The sequence below is a fragment of the Schistocerca serialis genome, chromosome 2 (genome assembly GCF_023864345.2).
Source record: "Schistocerca serialis cubense isolate TAMUIC-IGC-003099 chromosome 2, iqSchSeri2.2, whole genome shotgun sequence".
In the NCBI taxonomy this organism is placed as follows: domain Eukaryota; kingdom Metazoa; phylum Arthropoda; class Insecta; order Orthoptera; family Acrididae; genus Schistocerca; species Schistocerca serialis.
The window spans coordinates 906,303,966-906,318,382 of NC_064639.1; the positions used below are offsets into that span (position 1 = coordinate 906,303,966).

Genomic DNA, 14,417 nt, shown 5'->3' on the forward strand with positions numbered 1-14,417 from the left:
TTAAAGTTCAGTGCCTCGGAGGCACCGGGACACAGCAACTTGTGAGGCCAGGCCGACGCTAGTCTGTAGAACATGATGCGAGCGTCCTAGTGGGGACCCGCGAGTGCTGCGTTCTCGGTTCTTCTCAAGGGAATCCAGCTATACATTCTTGTGGATCGTGCATCTCAAGCGCGCAAGCCACGCGGCAGCATTATCGCGGGAAAAGCAAAATGATGCATCGGCCGGGAATCGAACCCGGGCCGCCCGCGTGGCAGGCGAGCATTCTACCACTGAACCACCGATGCTCGGGCCAGCGGTAACTTCACGCTGCTTCCCGAGCAGATGTCTCAAGGGAAAGTGGGACTGCCGTCAAGCGCCGTAGCATTCTGTGGAGAAGGTGCTGCAGACGCTGAATCCTGCACTGCACTGCTTAAAAATGCCGCCAGAACGCGGTCCTCTGCGTACTCTTGCGTCGCCGGCGCCGACTCTTGCCAAAGGATGCGAAATGTGCGCGGATACGCTGTCCGAATGCGTCTGGATGTGCTCCCCTAGCCTGCCTCGAAATGCGCCTGCCGGGTACGATCACCTTCGGCCGCTGCCGACAGGCGGGAAGCCGACACAGCGCGGAGGCGGGGCGCTCGCTTGTGCGGTGGTGGTGTAATGGTCAGCATAGTTGCCTTCCAAGCGCCAGCCCTTAGTGTGTCTCGACTTGTCTCGACTTTGCTCAGCTGACGCGAGAGCTGACGCTCTCAAATCGGCCTATATCAAAACGACAAGCACGAGAAACGACTGAGAGAGGCAAGGAGAGGCGAGGCGATGGACACACAGCACGCCCCCTTCATTTCACGGTGGCGTTTCCCTGACCGAATCAGTCAAAGGAGAAACAAAAATAGGAAGTAAAACTGCCAATAGTGCCCTGTGTTCCCATGCGCTCACCCGCCCAAGTACTGACCAGGGCCAAAGTTGTTACGCATCGGCAATCGGACATTTTCTTTCATTTTCTCTTTATCGGTTGAGAACCAGTGTATTCAAGATATTATGGCCATTGCCGAGTGAATGCTGTAGTGCTTCCCGACGAGTCGGGTTCGGATCCTCTGTCAACTTCCACGCAGGGTGATGATCTTTTGGTCATCACACTCGCCAGCTGAAATCGGCGCTGCCTTTTCGCAGTAGTAAAAGAGTAGTGGCCCGTGGGGGGATCGAACCCACGACCTTCGCGTTATTAGCACGACGCTCTAACCAACTGAGCTAACGGGCCTCGGCAGACGCAGTTGCTCAGCCCTACGCTGGAAACGGGTGGCATGAAGCCATACACCATTTCTATGGGCGTCGTGTGTCTGCTTCCCTAGTCTATATTCTGCTGACGGTCACGAAACAGTAGCTATATTGCGAGCAGGACGGGAAACGGCCGCTCGGACAGCTCAAACTTGTCACGATTCGTGTGGAAAAAATTCCGTTCCGGTACCGGGAATCGAACCCGGGCCTCCTGGGTGAAAGCCAGGTATCCTAGCCACTAGACCACACCGGATGTGGCCGTTTCATTCGACCGTTCGTACGGTCGCTTGTCGCATTTCGTGTCGAGGGCCGCGTCGGCGCCCCTCTCTCTTTGCGAGCATCTTTACACATACTGACTGGCAAGGCGCGCACCTCAAACGTCGCAGAGCAGTGCTTTTGGCTTCGTGCTCTGCTGGGAGAAGAGGAAAAGGGAAGCTGTAAGTAGCAATAACAGGAAGTAAACATTCTCCCGCTGAAGCGTTGAAACGTTGTGGATAACAAACAAGAAATACGTTGGCGCCCTAGCAACAGCACCAGCATCAGTCACAGAAAATTAAATGCCCCGGGTGAGGATCGAACTCACGACCTTAAGATTATGAGACTTGCGCGCTGCCTACTGCGCTACCGAGGCACGGGTGAACTGCTTGTCCTGGAAACTGCCTAAATACCGTACCCAATATTAGACGTAGAGACACTGTACTTCCTGGATAACGTGTTCTGTTGCTACACGTGCACTGCCGGCCCAGTTGATTGCGGTGTTGCTGCAGCTGTTGCAACGATAGGCAGCACTCCTTGTCGTTAAAGTTCAGTGCCTCGGAGGCACCGGGACACAGCAACTTGTGAGGCCAGGCCGACGCTAGTCTGTAGAACATGATGCGAGCGTCCTAGTGGGGACCCGCGAGTGCTGCGTTCTCGGTTCTTCTCAAGGGAATCCAGCTATACATTCTTGTGGATCGTGCATCTCAAGCGCGCAAGCCACGCGGCAGCATTATCGCGGGAAAAGCAAAATGATGCATCGGCCGGGAATCGAACCCGGGCCGCCCGCGTGGCAGGCGAGCATTCTACCACTGAACCACCGATGCTCGGGCCAGCGGTAACTTCACGCTGCTTCCCGAGCAGATGTCTCAAGGGAAAGTGGGACTGCCGTCAAGCGCCGTAGCATTCTGTGGAGAAGGTGCTGCAGACGCTGAATCCTGCACTGCACTGCTTAAAAATGCCGCCAGAACGCGGTCCTCTGCGTACTCTTGCGTCGCCGGCGCCGACTCTTGCCAAAGGATGCGAAATGTGCGCGGATACGCTGTCCGAATGCGTCTGGATGTGCTCCCCTAGCCTGCCTCGAAATGCGCCTGCCGGGTACGATCACCTTCGGCCGCTGCCGACAGGCGGGAAGCCGACACAGCGCGGAGGCGGGGCGCTCGCTTGTGCGGTGGTGGTGTAATGGTCAGCATAGTTGCCTTCCAAGCGCCAGCCCTTAGTGTGTCTCGACTTGTCTCGACTTTGCTCAGCTGACGCGAGAGCTGACGCTCTCAAATCGGCCTATATCAAAACGACAAGCACGAGAAACGACTGAGAGAGGCAAGGAGAGGCGAGGCGATGGACACACAGCACGCCCCCTTCATTTCACGGTGGCGTTTCCCTGACCGAATCAGTCAAAGGAGAAACAAAAATAGGAAGTAAAACTGCCAATAGTGCCCTGTGTTCCCATGCGCTCACCCGCCCAAGTACTGACCAGGGCCAAAGTTGTTACGCATCGGCAATCGGACATTTTCTTTCATTTTCTCTTTATCGGTTGAGAACCAGTGTATTCAAGATATTATGGCCATTGCCGAGTGAATGCTGTAGTGCTTCCCGACGAGTCGGGTTCGGATCCTCTGTCAACTTCCACGCAGGGTGATGATCTTTTGGTCATCACACTCGCCAGCTGAAATCGGCGCTGCCTTTTCGCAGTAGTAAAAGAGTAGTGGCCCGTGGGGGGATCGAACCCACGACCTTCGCGTTATTAGCACGACGCTCTAACCAACTGAGCTAACGGGCCTCGGCAGACGCAGTTGCTCAGCCCTACGCTGGAAACGGGTGGCATGAAGCCATACACCATTTCTATGGGCGTCGTGTGTCTGCTTCCCTAGTCTATATTCTGCTGACGGTCACGAAACAGTAGCTATATTGCGAGCAGGACGGGAAACGGCCGCTCGGACAGCTCAAACTTGTCACGATTCGTGTGGAAAAAATTCCGTTCCGGTACCGGGAATCGAACCCGGGCCTCCTGGGTGAAAGCCAGGTATCCTAGCCACTAGACCACACCGGATGTGGCCGTTTCATTCGACCGTTCGTACGGTCGCTTGTCGCATTTCGTGTCGAGGGCCGCGTCGGCGCCCCTCTCTCTTTGCGAGCATCTTTACACATACTGACTGGCAAGGCGCGCACCTCAAACGTCGCAGAGCAGTGCTTTTGGCTTCGTGCTCTGCTGGGAGAAGAGGAAAAGGGAAGCTGTAAGTAGCAATAACAGGAAGTAAACATTCTCCCGCTGAAGCGTTGAAACGTTGTGGATAACAAACAAGAAATACGTTGGCGCCCTAGCAACAGCACCAGCATCAGTCACAGAAAATTAAATGCCCCGGGTGAGGATCGAACTCACGACCTTAAGATTATGAGACTTGCGCGCTGCCTACTGCGCTACCGAGGCACGGGTGAACTGCTTGTCCTGGAAACTGCCTAAATACCGTACCCAATATTAGACGTAGAGACACTGTACTTCCTGGATAACGTGTTCTGTTGCTACACGTGCACTGCCGGCCCAGTTGATTGCGGTGTTGCTGCAGCTGTTGCAACGATAGGCAGCACTCCTTGTCGTTAAAGTTCAGTGCCTCGGAGGCACCGGGACACAGCAACTTGTGAGGCCAGGCCGACGCTAGTCTGTAGAACATGATGCGAGCGTCCTAGTGGGGACCCGCGAGTGCTGCGTTCTCGGTTCTTCTCAAGGGAATCCAGCTATACATTCTTGTGGATCGTGCATCTCAAGCGCGCAAGCCACGCGGCAGCATTATCGCGGGAAAAGCAAAATGATGCATCGGCCGGGAATCGAACCCGGGCCGCCCGCGTGGCAGGCGAGCATTCTACCACTGAACCACCGATGCTCGGGCCAGCGATAACTTCACGCTGCTTCCCGAGCAGATGTCTCAAGGGAAAGTGGGACTGCCGTCAAGCGCCGTAGCATTCTGTGGAGAAGGTGCTGCAGACGCTGAATCCTGCACTGCACTGCTTAAAAATGCCGCCAGAACGCGGTCCTCTGCGTACTCTTGCGTCGCCGGCGCCGACTCTTGCCAAAGGATGCGAAATGTGCGCGGATACGCTGTCCGAATGCGTCTGGATGTGCTCCCCTAGCCTGCCTCGAAATGCGCCTGCCGGGTACGATCACCTTCGGCCGCTGCCGACAGGCGGGAAGCCGACACAGCGCGGAGGCGGGGCGCTCGCTTGTGCGGTGGTGGTGTAATGGTCAGCATAGTTGCCTTCCAAGCGCCAGCCCTTAGTGTGTCTCGACTTGTCTCGACTTTGCTCAGCTGACGCGAGAGCTGACGCTCTCAAATCGGCCTATATCAAAACGACAAGCACGAGAAACGACTGAGAGAGGCAAGGAGAGGCGAGGCGATGGACACACAGCACGCCCCCTTCATTTCACGGTGGCGTTTCCCTGACCGAATCAGTCAAAGGAGAAACAAAAATAGGAAGTAAAACTGCCAATAGTGCCCTGTGTTCCCATGCGCTCACCCGCGCAAGTACTGACAAGGGCCAAAGTTGTTACGCATCGGCAATCGGACATTTTCTTTCATTTTCTCTTTATCGGTTGAGAACCAGTGTATTCAAGATATTATGGCCATTGCCGAGTGAATGCTGTAGTGCTTCCCGACGAGTCGGGTTCGGATCCTCTGTCAACTTCCACGCAGGGTGATGATCTTTTGGTCATCACACTCGCCAGCTGAAATCGGCGCTGCCTTTTCGCAGTAGTAAAAGAGTAGTGGCCCGTGGGGGGATCGAACCCACGACCTTCGCGTTATTAGCACGACGCTCTAACCAACCGAGCTAACGGGCCTCGGCAGACGCAGTTGTTCAGCCCTACGCTGGAAACGGGTGGCATGAAGCCATACACCATTTCTATGGGCGTCGTGTGTCTGCTTCCCTAGTCTATATTCTGCTGACGGTCACGAAACAGTAGCTATATTGCGAGCAGGACGGGAAACGGCCGCTCGGACAGCTCAAACTTGTCACGATTCGTGTGGAAAAAATTCCGTTCCGGTACCGGGAATCGAACCCGGGCCTCCTGGGAGAAAGCCAGGTATCCTAGCCACTAGACCACACCGGATGTGGCCGTTTCATTCGACCGTTCGTACGGTCGCTTGTCGCATTTCGTGTCGAGGGCCGCGTCGGCGCCCCTCTCTCTTTGCGAGCATCTTTACACATACTGACTGGCAAGGCGCGCACCTCTAACGTCGCAGAGCAGTGCTTTTGGCTTCGTGCTCTGCTGGGAGAAGAGGAAAAGGGAAGCTGTAAGTAGCAATAACAGGAAGTAAACATTCTCCCGCTGAAGCGTTGAAACGTTGTGGATAACAAACAAGAAATACGTTGGCGCCCTAGCAACAGCACCAGCATCAGTCACAGAAAATTAAATGCCCCGGGTGAGGATCGAACTCACGACCTTAAGATTATGAGACTTGCGCGCTGCCTACTGCGCTACCGAGGCACGGGTGAACTGCTTGTCCTGGAAACTGCCTAAATACCGTACCCAATATTAGACGTAGAGACACTGTACTTCCTGGATAACGTGTTCTGTTGCTACACGTGCACTGCCGGCCCAGTTGATTGCGGTGTTGCTGCAGCTGTTGCAACGATAGGCAGCACTCCTTGTCGTTAAAGTTCAGTGCCTCGGAGGCACCGGGACACAGCAACTTGTGAGGCCAGGCCGACGCTAGTCTGTAGAACATGATGCGAGCGTCCTAGTGGGGACCCGCGAGTGCTGCGTTCTCGGTTCTTCTCAAGGGAATCCAGCTATACATTCTTGTGGATCGTGCATCTCAAGCGCGCAAGCCACGCGGCAGCATTATCGCGGGAAAAGCAAAATGATGCATCGGCCGGGAATCGAACCCGGGCCGCCCGCGTGGCAGGCGAGCATTCTACCACTGAACCACCGATGCTCGGGCCAGCGGTAACTTCACGCTGCTTCCCGAGCAGATGTCTCAAGGGAAAGTGGGACTGCCGTCAAGCGCCGTAGCATTCTGTGGAGAAGGTGCTGCAGACGCTGAATCCTGCACTGCACTGCTTAAAAATGCCGCCAGAACGCGGTCCTCTGCGTACTCTTGCGTCGCCGGCGCCGACTCTTGCCAAAGGATGCGAAATGTGCGCGGATACGCTGTCCGAATGCGTCTGGATGTGCTCCCCTAGCCTGCCTCGAAATGCGCCTGCCGGGTACGATCACCTTCGGCCGCTGCCGACAGGCGGGAAGCCGACACAGCGCGGAGGCGGGGCGCTCGCTTGTGCGGTGGTGGTGTAATGGTCAGCATAGTTGCCTTCCAAGCGCCAGCCCTTAGTGTGTCTCGACTTGTCTCGACTTTGCTCAGCTGACGCGAGAGCTGACGCTCTCAAATCGGCCTATATCAAAACGACAAGCACGAGAAACGACTGAGAGAGGCAAGGAGAGGCGAGGCGATGGACACACAGCACGCCCCCTTCATTTCACGGTGGCGTTTCCCTGACCGAATCAGTCAAAGGAGAAACAAAAATAGGAAGTAAAACTGCCAATAGTGCCCTGTGTTCCCATGCGCTCACCCGCCCAAGTACTGACCAGGGCCAAAGTTGTTACGCATCGGCAATCGGACATTTTCTTTCATTTTCTCTTTATCGGTTGAGAACCAGTGTATTCAAGATATTATGGCCATTGCCGAGTGAATGCTGTAGTGCTTCCCGACGAGTCGGGTTCGGATCCTCTGTCAACTTCCACGCAGGGTGATGATCTTTTGGTCATCACACTCGCCAGCTGAAATCGGCGCTGCCTTTTCGCAGTAGTAAAAGAGTAGTGGCCCGTGGGGGGATCGAACCCACGACCTTCGCGTTATTAGCACGACGCTCTAACCAACTGAGCTAACGGGCCTCGGCAGACGCAGTTGCTCAGCCCTACGCTGGAAACGGGTGGCATGAAGCCATACACCATTTCTATGGGCGTCGTGTGTCTGCTTCCCTAGTCTATATTCTGCTGACGGTCACGAAACAGTAGCTATATTGCGAGCAGGACGGGAAACGGCCGCTCGGACAGCTCAAACTTGTCACGATTCGTGTGGAAAAAATTCCGTTCCGGTACCGGGAATCGAACCCGGGCCTCCTGGGTGAAAGCCAGGTATCCTAGCCACTAGACCACACCGGATGTGGCCGTTTCATTCGACCGTTCGTACGGTCGCTTGTCGCATTTCGTGTCGAGGGCCGCGTCGGCGCCCCTCTCTCTTTGCGAGCATCTTTACACATACTGACTGGCAAGGCGCGCACCTCAAACGTCGCAGAGCAGTGCTTTTGGCTTCGTGCTCTGCTGGGAGAAGAGGAAAAGGGAAGCTGTAAGTAGCAATAACAGGAAGTAAACATTCTCCCGCTGAAGCGTTGAAACGTTGTGGATAACAAACAAGAAATACGTTGGCGCCCTAGCAACAGCACCAGCATCAGTCACAGAAAATTAAATGCCCCGGGTGAGGATCGAACTCACGACCTTAAGATTATGAGACTTGCGCGCTGCCTACTGCGCTACCGAGGCACGGGTGAACTGCTTGTCCTGGAAACTGCCTAAATACCGTACCCAATATTAGACGTAGAGACACTGTACTTCCTGGATAACGTGTTCTGTTGCTACACGTGCACTGCCGGCCCAGTTGATTGCGGTGTTGCTGCAGCTGTTGCAACGATAGGCAGCACTCCTTGTCGTTAAAGTTCAGTGCCTCGGAGGCACCGGGACACAGCAACTTGTGAGGCCAGGCCGACGCTAGTCTGTAGAACATGATGCGAGCGTCCTAGTGGGGACCCGCGAGTGCTGCGTTCTCGGTTCTTCTCAAGGGAATCCAGCTATACATTCTTGTGGATCGTGCATCTCAAGCGCGCAAGCCACGCGGCAGCATTATCGCGGGAAAAGCAAAATGATGCATCGGCCGGGAATCGAACCCGGGCCGCCCGCGTGGCAGGCGAGCATTCTACCACTGAACCACCGATGCTCGGGCCAGCGGTAACTTCACGCTGCTTCCCGAGCAGATGTCTCAAGGGAAAGTGGGACTGCCGTCAAGCGCTGTAGCATTCTGTGGAGAAGGTGCTGCAGACGCTGAATCCTGCACTGCACTGCTTAAAAATGCCGCCAGAACGCGGTCCTCTGCGTACTCTTGCGTCGCCGGCGCCGACTCTTGCCAAAGGATGCGAAATGTGCGCGGATACGCTGTCCGAATGCGTCTGGATGTGCTCCCCTAGCCTGCCTCGAAATGCGCCTGCCGGGTACGATCACCTTCGGCCGCTGCCGACAGGCGGGAAGCCGACACAGCGCGGAGGCGGGGCGCTCGCTTGTGTGGTGGTGGTGTAATGGTCAGCATAGTTGCCTTCCAAGCGCCAGCCCTTAGTGTGTCTCGACTTGTCTCGACTCTGCTCAGCTGACGCGAGAGCTGACGCTCTCAAATCGGCCTATATCAAAACGACAAGCACGAGAAACGACTGAGAGAGGCAAGGAGAGGCGAGGCGATGGACACACAGCACGCCCCCTTAATTTCACGGTGGCGTTTCCCTGACCGAATCAGTCAAAGGAGAAACAAAAATAGGAAGTAAAACTGCCAATAGTGCCCTGTGTTCCCATGCGCTCACCCGCCCAAGTACTGACCAGGGCCAAAGTTGTTACGCATCGGCAATCGGACATTTTCTTTCATTTTCTCTTTATCGGTTGAGAACCAGTGTATTCAAGATATTATGGCCATTGCCGAGTGAATGCTGTAGTGCTTCCCGACGAGTCGGGTTCGGATCCTCTGTCAACTTCCACGCAGGGTGATGATCTTTTGGTCATCACACTCGCCAGCTGAAATCGGCGCTGCCTTTTCGCAGTAGTAAAAGAGTAGTGGCCCGTGGGGGGATCGAACCCACGACCTTCGCGTTATTAGCACGACGCTCTAACCAACTGAGCTAACGGGCCTCGGCAGACGCAGTTGCTCAGCCCTACGCTGGAAACGGGTGGCATGAAGCCATACACCATTTCTATGGGCGTCGTGTGTCTGCTTCCCTAGTCTATATTCTGCTGACGGTCACGAAACAGTAGCTATATTGCGAGCAGGACGGGAAACGGCCGCTCGGACAGCTCAAACTTGTCACGATTCGTGTGGAAAAAATTCCGTTCCGGTACCGGGAATCGAACCCGGGCCTCCTGGGTGAAAGCCAGGTATCCTAGCCACTAGACCACACCGGATGTGGCCGTTTCATTCGACCGTTCGTACGGTCGCTTGTCGCATTTCGTGTCGAGGGCCGCGTCGGCGCCCCTCTCTCTTTGCGAGCATCTTTACACATACTGACTGGCAAGGCGCGCACCTCAAACGTCGCAGAGCAGTGCTTTTGGCTTCGTGCTCTGCTGGGAGAAGAGGAAAAGGGAAGCTGTAAGTAGCAATAACAGGAAGTAAACATTCTCCCGCTGAAGCGTTGAAACGTTGTGGATAACAAACAAGAAATACGTTGGCGCCCTAGCAACAGCACCAGCATCAGTCACAGAAAATTAAATGCCCCGGGTGAGGATCGAACTCACGACCTTAAGATTATGAGACTTGCGCGCTGCCTACTGCGCTACCGAGGCACGGGTGAACTGCTTGTCCTGGAAACTGCCTAAATACCGTACCCAATATTAGACGTAGAGACACTGTACTTCCTGGATAACGTGTTCTGTTGCTACACGTGCACTGCCGGCCCAGTTGATTGCGGTGTTGCTGCAGCTGTTGCAACGATAGGCAGCACTCCTTGTCGTTAAAGTTCAGTGCCTCGGAGGCACCGGGACACAGCAACTTGTGAGGCCAGGCCGACGCTAGTCTGTAGAACATGATGCGAGCGTCCTAGTGGGGACCCGCGAGTGCTGCGTTCTCGGTTCTTCTCAAGGGAATCCAGCTATACATTCTTGTGGATCGTGCATCTCAAGCGCGCAAGCCACGCGGCAGCATTATCGCGGGAAAAGCAAAATGATGCATCGGCCGGGAATCGAACCCGGGCCGCCCGCGTGGCAGGCGAGCATTCTACCACTGAACCACCGATGCTCGGGCCAGCGGTAACTTCACGCTGCTTCCCGAGCAGATGTCTCAAGGGAAAGTGGGACTGCCGTCAAGCGCCGTAGCATTCTGTGGAGAAGGTGCTGCAGACGCTGAATCCTGCACTGCACTGCTTAAAAATGCCGCCAGAACGCGGTCCTCTGCGTACTCTTGCGTCGCCGGCGCCGACTCTTGCCAAAGGATGCGAAATGTGCGCGGATACGCTGTCCGAATGCGTCTGGATGTGCTCCCCTAGCCTGCCTCGAAATGCGCCTGCCGGGTACGATCACCTTCGGCCGCTGCCGACAGGCGGGAAGCCGACACAGCGCGGAGGCGGGGCGCTCGCTTGTGTGGTGGTGGTGTAATGGTCAGCATAGTTGCCTTCCAAGCGCCAGCCCTTAGTGTGTCTCGACTTGTCTCGACTCTGCTCAGCTGACGCGAGAGCTGACGCTCTCAAATCGGCCTATATCAAAACGACAAGCACGAGAAACGACTGAGAGAGGCAAGGAGAGGCGAGGCGATGGACACACAGCACGCCCCCTTCATTTCACGGTGGCGTTTCCCTGACCGAATCAGTCAAAGGAGAAACAAAAATAGGAAGTAAAACTGCCAATAGTGCCCTGTGTTCCCATGCGCTCACCCGCCCAAGTACTGACCAGGGCCAAAGTTGTTACGCATCGGCAATCGGACATTTTCTTTCATTTTCTCTTTATCGGTTGAGAACCAGTGTATTCAAGATATTATGGCCATTGCCGAGTGAATGCTGTAGTGCTTCCCGACGAGTCGGGTTCGGATCCTCTGTCAACTTCCACGCAGGGTGATGATCTTTTGGTCATCACACTCGCCAGCTGAAATCGGCGCTGCCTTTTCGCAGTAGTAAAAGAGTAGTGGCCCGTGGGGGGATCGAACCCACGACCTTCGCGTTATTAGCACGACGCTCTAACCAACTGAGCTAACGGGCCTCGGCAGACGCAGTTGCTCAGCCCTACGCTGGAAACGGGTGGCATGAAGCCATACACCATTTCTATGGGCGTCGTGTGTCTGCTTCCCTAGTCTATATTCTGCTGACGGTCACGAAACAGTAGCTATATTGCGAGCAGGACGGGAAACGGCCGCTCGGACAGCTCAAACTTGTCACGATTCGTGTGGAAAAAATTCCGTTCCGGTACCGGGAATCGAACCCGGGCCTCCTGGGTGAAAGCCAGGTATCCTAGCCACTAGACCACACCGGATGTGGCCGTTTCATTCGACCGTTCGTACGGTCGCTTGTCGCATTTCGTGTCGAGGGCCGCGTCGGCGCCCCTCTCTCTTTGCGAGCATCTTTACACATACTGACTGGCAAGGCGCGCACCTCAAACGTCGCAGAGCAGTGCTTTTGGCTTCGTGCTCTGCTGGGAGAAGAGGAAAAGGGAAGCTGTAAGTAGCAATAACAGGAAGTAAACATTCTCCCGCTGAAGCGTTGAAACGTTGTGGATAACAAACAAGAAATACGTTGGCGCCCTAGCAACAGCACCAGCATCAGTCACAGAAAATTAAATGCCCCGGGTGAGGATCGAACTCACGACCTTAAGATTATGAGACTTGCGCGCTGCCTACTGCGCTACCGAGGCACGGGTGAACTGCTTGTCCTGGAAACTGCCTAAATACCGTACCCAATATTAGACGTAGAGACACTGTACTTCCTGGATAACGTGTTCTGTTGCTACACGTGCACTGCCGGCCCAGTTGATTGCGGTGTTGCTGCAGCTGTTGCAACGATAGGCAGCACTCCTTGTCGTTAAAGTTCAGTGCCTCGGAGGCACCGGGACACAGCAACTTGTGAGGCCAGGCCGACGCTAGTCTGTAGAACATGATGCGAGCGTCCTAGTGGGGACCCGCGAGTGCTGCGTTCTCGGTTCTTCTCAAGGGAATCCAGCTATACATTCTTGTGGATCGTGCATCTCAAGCGCGCAAGCCACGCGGCAGCATTATCGCGGGAAAAGCAAAATGATGCATCGGCCGGGAATCGAACCCGGGCCGCCCGCGTGGCAGGCGAGCATTCTACCACTGAACCACCGATGCTCGGGCCAGCGGTAACTTCACGCTGCTTCCCGAGCAGATGTCTCAAGGGAAAGTGGGACTGCCGTCAAGCGCCGTAGCATTCTGTGGAGAAGGTGCTGCAGACGCTGAATCCTGCACTGCACTGCTTAAAAATGCCGCCAGAACGCGGTCCTCTGCGTACTCTTGCGTCGCCGGCGCCGACTCTTGCCAAAGGATGCGAAATGTGCGCGGATACGCTGTCCGAATGCGTCTGGATGTGCTCCCCTAGCCTGCCTCGAAATGCGCCTGCCGGGTACGATCACCTTCGGCCGCTGCCGACAGGCGGGAAGCCGACACAGCGCGGAGGCGGGGCGCTCGCTTGTGTGGTGGTGGTGTAATGGTCAGCATAGTTGCCTTCCAAGCGCCAGCCCTTAGTGTGTCTCGACTTGTCTCGACTCTGCTCAGCTGACGCGAGAGCTGACGCTCTCAAATCGGCCTATATCAAAACGACAAGCACGAGAAACGACTGAGAGAGGCAAGGAGAGGCGAGGCGATGGACACACAGCACGCCCCCTTCATTTCACGGTGGCGTTTCCCTGACCGAATCAGTCAAAGGAGAAACAAAAATAGGAAGTAAAACTGCCAATAGTGCCCTGTGTTCCCATGCGCTCACCCGCCCAAGTACTGACCAGGGCCAAAGTTGTTACGCATCGGCAATCGGACATTTTCTTTCATTTTCTCTTTATCGGTTGAGAACCAGTGTATTCAAGATATTATGGCCATTGCCGAGTGAATGCTGTAGTGCTTCCCGACGAGTCGGGTTCGGATCCTCTGTCAACTTCCACGCAGGGTGATGATCTTTTGGTCATCACACTCGCCAGCTGAAATCGGCGCTGCCTTTTCGCAGTAGTAAAAGAGTAGTGGCCCGTGGGGGGATCGAACCCACGACCTTCGCGTTATTAGCACGACGCTCTAACCAACTGAGCTAACGGGCCTCGGCAGACGCAGTTGCTCAGCCCTACGCTGGAAACGGGTGGCATGAAGCCATACACCATTTCTATGGGCGTCGTGTGTCTGCTTCCCTAGTCTATATTCTGCTGACGGTCACGAAACAGTAGCTATATTGCGAGCAGGACGGGAAACGGCCGCTCGGACAGCTCAAACTTGTCACGATTCGTGTGGAAAAAATTCCGTTCCGGTACCGGGAATCGAACCCGGGCCTCCTGGGTGAAAGCCAGGTATCCTAGCCACTAGACCACACCGGATGTGGCCGTTTCATTCGACCGTTCGTACGGTCGCTTGTCGCATTTCGTGTCGAGGGCCGCGTCGGCGCCCCTCTCTCTTTGCGAGCATCTTTACACATACTGACTGGCAAGGCGCGCACCTCAAACGTCGCAGAGCAGTGCTTTTGGCTTCGTGCTCTGCTGGGAGAAGAGGAAAAGGGAAGCTGTAAGTAGCAATAACAGGAAGTAAACATTCTCCCGCTGAAGCGTTGAAACGTTGTGGATAACAAACAAGAAATACGTTGGCGCCCTAGCAACAGCACCAGCATCAGTCACAGAAAATTAAATGCCCCGGGTGAGGATCGAACTCACGACCTTAAGATTATGAGACTTGCGCGCTGCCTACTGCGCTACCGAGGCACGGGTGAACTGCTTGTCCTGGAAACTGCCTAAATACCGTACCCAATATTAGACGTAGAGACACTGTACTTCCTGGATAACGTGTTCTGTTGCTACACGTGCACTGCCGGCCCAGTTGATTGCGGTGTTGCTGCAGCTGTTGCAACGATAGGCAGCACTCCTTGTCGTTAAAGTTCAGTGCCTCGGAGGCACCGGGACACAGCAACTTGTGAGGCCAGGC

At 55.2% G+C, this 14,417-nt stretch overlaps 28 non-coding genes across 28 annotated transcripts; all 28 read right to left on the reverse strand.

Annotated features, from left to right (window-relative positions):
* Positions 1 to 213: 213 nt before the first annotated feature.
* Positions 214 to 284, reverse strand: Trnag-gcc (transfer RNA glycine (anticodon GCC)). Its single transcript has one exon. It is a non-coding gene; the product is annotated as a tRNA-Gly (tRNA).
* An 879-nt stretch (positions 285 to 1,163) lies between these two features.
* Trnai-aau (transfer RNA isoleucine (anticodon AAU)) lies at positions 1,164 to 1,237 on the reverse strand. The gene has a single exon. It is a non-coding gene; the product is annotated as a tRNA-Ile (tRNA).
* Positions 1,238 to 1,435: 198 nt separating this feature from the next.
* On the reverse strand, positions 1,436 to 1,507 carry Trnae-uuc (transfer RNA glutamic acid (anticodon UUC)). The gene has a single exon. It is a non-coding gene; the product is annotated as a tRNA-Glu (tRNA).
* Positions 1,508 to 1,812: 305 nt separating this feature from the next.
* Trnam-cau (transfer RNA methionine (anticodon CAU)) lies at positions 1,813 to 1,885 on the reverse strand. Its single transcript has one exon. It is a non-coding gene; the product is annotated as a tRNA-Met (tRNA).
* Positions 1,886 to 2,265: 380 nt separating this feature from the next.
* Trnag-gcc (transfer RNA glycine (anticodon GCC)) lies at positions 2,266 to 2,336 on the reverse strand. The gene has a single exon. It is a non-coding gene; the product is annotated as a tRNA-Gly (tRNA).
* Positions 2,337 to 3,215: 879 nt separating this feature from the next.
* Positions 3,216 to 3,289, reverse strand: Trnai-aau (transfer RNA isoleucine (anticodon AAU)). The gene has a single exon. It is a non-coding gene; the product is annotated as a tRNA-Ile (tRNA).
* A 198-nt stretch (positions 3,290 to 3,487) lies between these two features.
* Trnae-uuc (transfer RNA glutamic acid (anticodon UUC)) lies at positions 3,488 to 3,559 on the reverse strand. Its single transcript has one exon. It is a non-coding gene; the product is annotated as a tRNA-Glu (tRNA).
* A 305-nt stretch (positions 3,560 to 3,864) lies between these two features.
* Positions 3,865 to 3,937, reverse strand: Trnam-cau (transfer RNA methionine (anticodon CAU)). The gene has a single exon. It is a non-coding gene; the product is annotated as a tRNA-Met (tRNA).
* A 380-nt stretch (positions 3,938 to 4,317) lies between these two features.
* Trnag-gcc (transfer RNA glycine (anticodon GCC)) lies at positions 4,318 to 4,388 on the reverse strand. The gene has a single exon. It is a non-coding gene; the product is annotated as a tRNA-Gly (tRNA).
* An 879-nt stretch (positions 4,389 to 5,267) lies between these two features.
* Positions 5,268 to 5,341, reverse strand: Trnai-aau (transfer RNA isoleucine (anticodon AAU)). Its single transcript has one exon. It is a non-coding gene; the product is annotated as a tRNA-Ile (tRNA).
* Positions 5,342 to 5,539: 198 nt separating this feature from the next.
* Trnae-uuc (transfer RNA glutamic acid (anticodon UUC)) lies at positions 5,540 to 5,611 on the reverse strand. The gene has a single exon. It is a non-coding gene; the product is annotated as a tRNA-Glu (tRNA).
* Positions 5,612 to 5,916: 305 nt separating this feature from the next.
* On the reverse strand, positions 5,917 to 5,989 carry Trnam-cau (transfer RNA methionine (anticodon CAU)). The gene has a single exon. It is a non-coding gene; the product is annotated as a tRNA-Met (tRNA).
* A 380-nt stretch (positions 5,990 to 6,369) lies between these two features.
* Positions 6,370 to 6,440, reverse strand: Trnag-gcc (transfer RNA glycine (anticodon GCC)). Its single transcript has one exon. It is a non-coding gene; the product is annotated as a tRNA-Gly (tRNA).
* An 879-nt stretch (positions 6,441 to 7,319) lies between these two features.
* Trnai-aau (transfer RNA isoleucine (anticodon AAU)) lies at positions 7,320 to 7,393 on the reverse strand. The gene has a single exon. It is a non-coding gene; the product is annotated as a tRNA-Ile (tRNA).
* Positions 7,394 to 7,591: 198 nt separating this feature from the next.
* Positions 7,592 to 7,663, reverse strand: Trnae-uuc (transfer RNA glutamic acid (anticodon UUC)). Its single transcript has one exon. It is a non-coding gene; the product is annotated as a tRNA-Glu (tRNA).
* Positions 7,664 to 7,968: 305 nt separating this feature from the next.
* On the reverse strand, positions 7,969 to 8,041 carry Trnam-cau (transfer RNA methionine (anticodon CAU)). The gene has a single exon. It is a non-coding gene; the product is annotated as a tRNA-Met (tRNA).
* A 380-nt stretch (positions 8,042 to 8,421) lies between these two features.
* On the reverse strand, positions 8,422 to 8,492 carry Trnag-gcc (transfer RNA glycine (anticodon GCC)). The gene has a single exon. It is a non-coding gene; the product is annotated as a tRNA-Gly (tRNA).
* An 879-nt stretch (positions 8,493 to 9,371) lies between these two features.
* Trnai-aau (transfer RNA isoleucine (anticodon AAU)) lies at positions 9,372 to 9,445 on the reverse strand. The gene has a single exon. It is a non-coding gene; the product is annotated as a tRNA-Ile (tRNA).
* A 198-nt stretch (positions 9,446 to 9,643) lies between these two features.
* Trnae-uuc (transfer RNA glutamic acid (anticodon UUC)) lies at positions 9,644 to 9,715 on the reverse strand. The gene has a single exon. It is a non-coding gene; the product is annotated as a tRNA-Glu (tRNA).
* A 305-nt stretch (positions 9,716 to 10,020) lies between these two features.
* Positions 10,021 to 10,093, reverse strand: Trnam-cau (transfer RNA methionine (anticodon CAU)). Its single transcript has one exon. It is a non-coding gene; the product is annotated as a tRNA-Met (tRNA).
* Positions 10,094 to 10,473: 380 nt separating this feature from the next.
* On the reverse strand, positions 10,474 to 10,544 carry Trnag-gcc (transfer RNA glycine (anticodon GCC)). Its single transcript has one exon. It is a non-coding gene; the product is annotated as a tRNA-Gly (tRNA).
* Positions 10,545 to 11,423: 879 nt separating this feature from the next.
* Positions 11,424 to 11,497, reverse strand: Trnai-aau (transfer RNA isoleucine (anticodon AAU)). The gene has a single exon. It is a non-coding gene; the product is annotated as a tRNA-Ile (tRNA).
* Positions 11,498 to 11,695: 198 nt separating this feature from the next.
* Trnae-uuc (transfer RNA glutamic acid (anticodon UUC)) lies at positions 11,696 to 11,767 on the reverse strand. Its single transcript has one exon. It is a non-coding gene; the product is annotated as a tRNA-Glu (tRNA).
* A 305-nt stretch (positions 11,768 to 12,072) lies between these two features.
* Trnam-cau (transfer RNA methionine (anticodon CAU)) lies at positions 12,073 to 12,145 on the reverse strand. The gene has a single exon. It is a non-coding gene; the product is annotated as a tRNA-Met (tRNA).
* A 380-nt stretch (positions 12,146 to 12,525) lies between these two features.
* Positions 12,526 to 12,596, reverse strand: Trnag-gcc (transfer RNA glycine (anticodon GCC)). Its single transcript has one exon. It is a non-coding gene; the product is annotated as a tRNA-Gly (tRNA).
* An 879-nt stretch (positions 12,597 to 13,475) lies between these two features.
* Trnai-aau (transfer RNA isoleucine (anticodon AAU)) lies at positions 13,476 to 13,549 on the reverse strand. The gene has a single exon. It is a non-coding gene; the product is annotated as a tRNA-Ile (tRNA).
* A 198-nt stretch (positions 13,550 to 13,747) lies between these two features.
* Positions 13,748 to 13,819, reverse strand: Trnae-uuc (transfer RNA glutamic acid (anticodon UUC)). Its single transcript has one exon. It is a non-coding gene; the product is annotated as a tRNA-Glu (tRNA).
* Positions 13,820 to 14,124: 305 nt separating this feature from the next.
* On the reverse strand, positions 14,125 to 14,197 carry Trnam-cau (transfer RNA methionine (anticodon CAU)). Its single transcript has one exon. It is a non-coding gene; the product is annotated as a tRNA-Met (tRNA).
* Between the last annotated feature and the right edge of the window lie 220 nt (positions 14,198 to 14,417).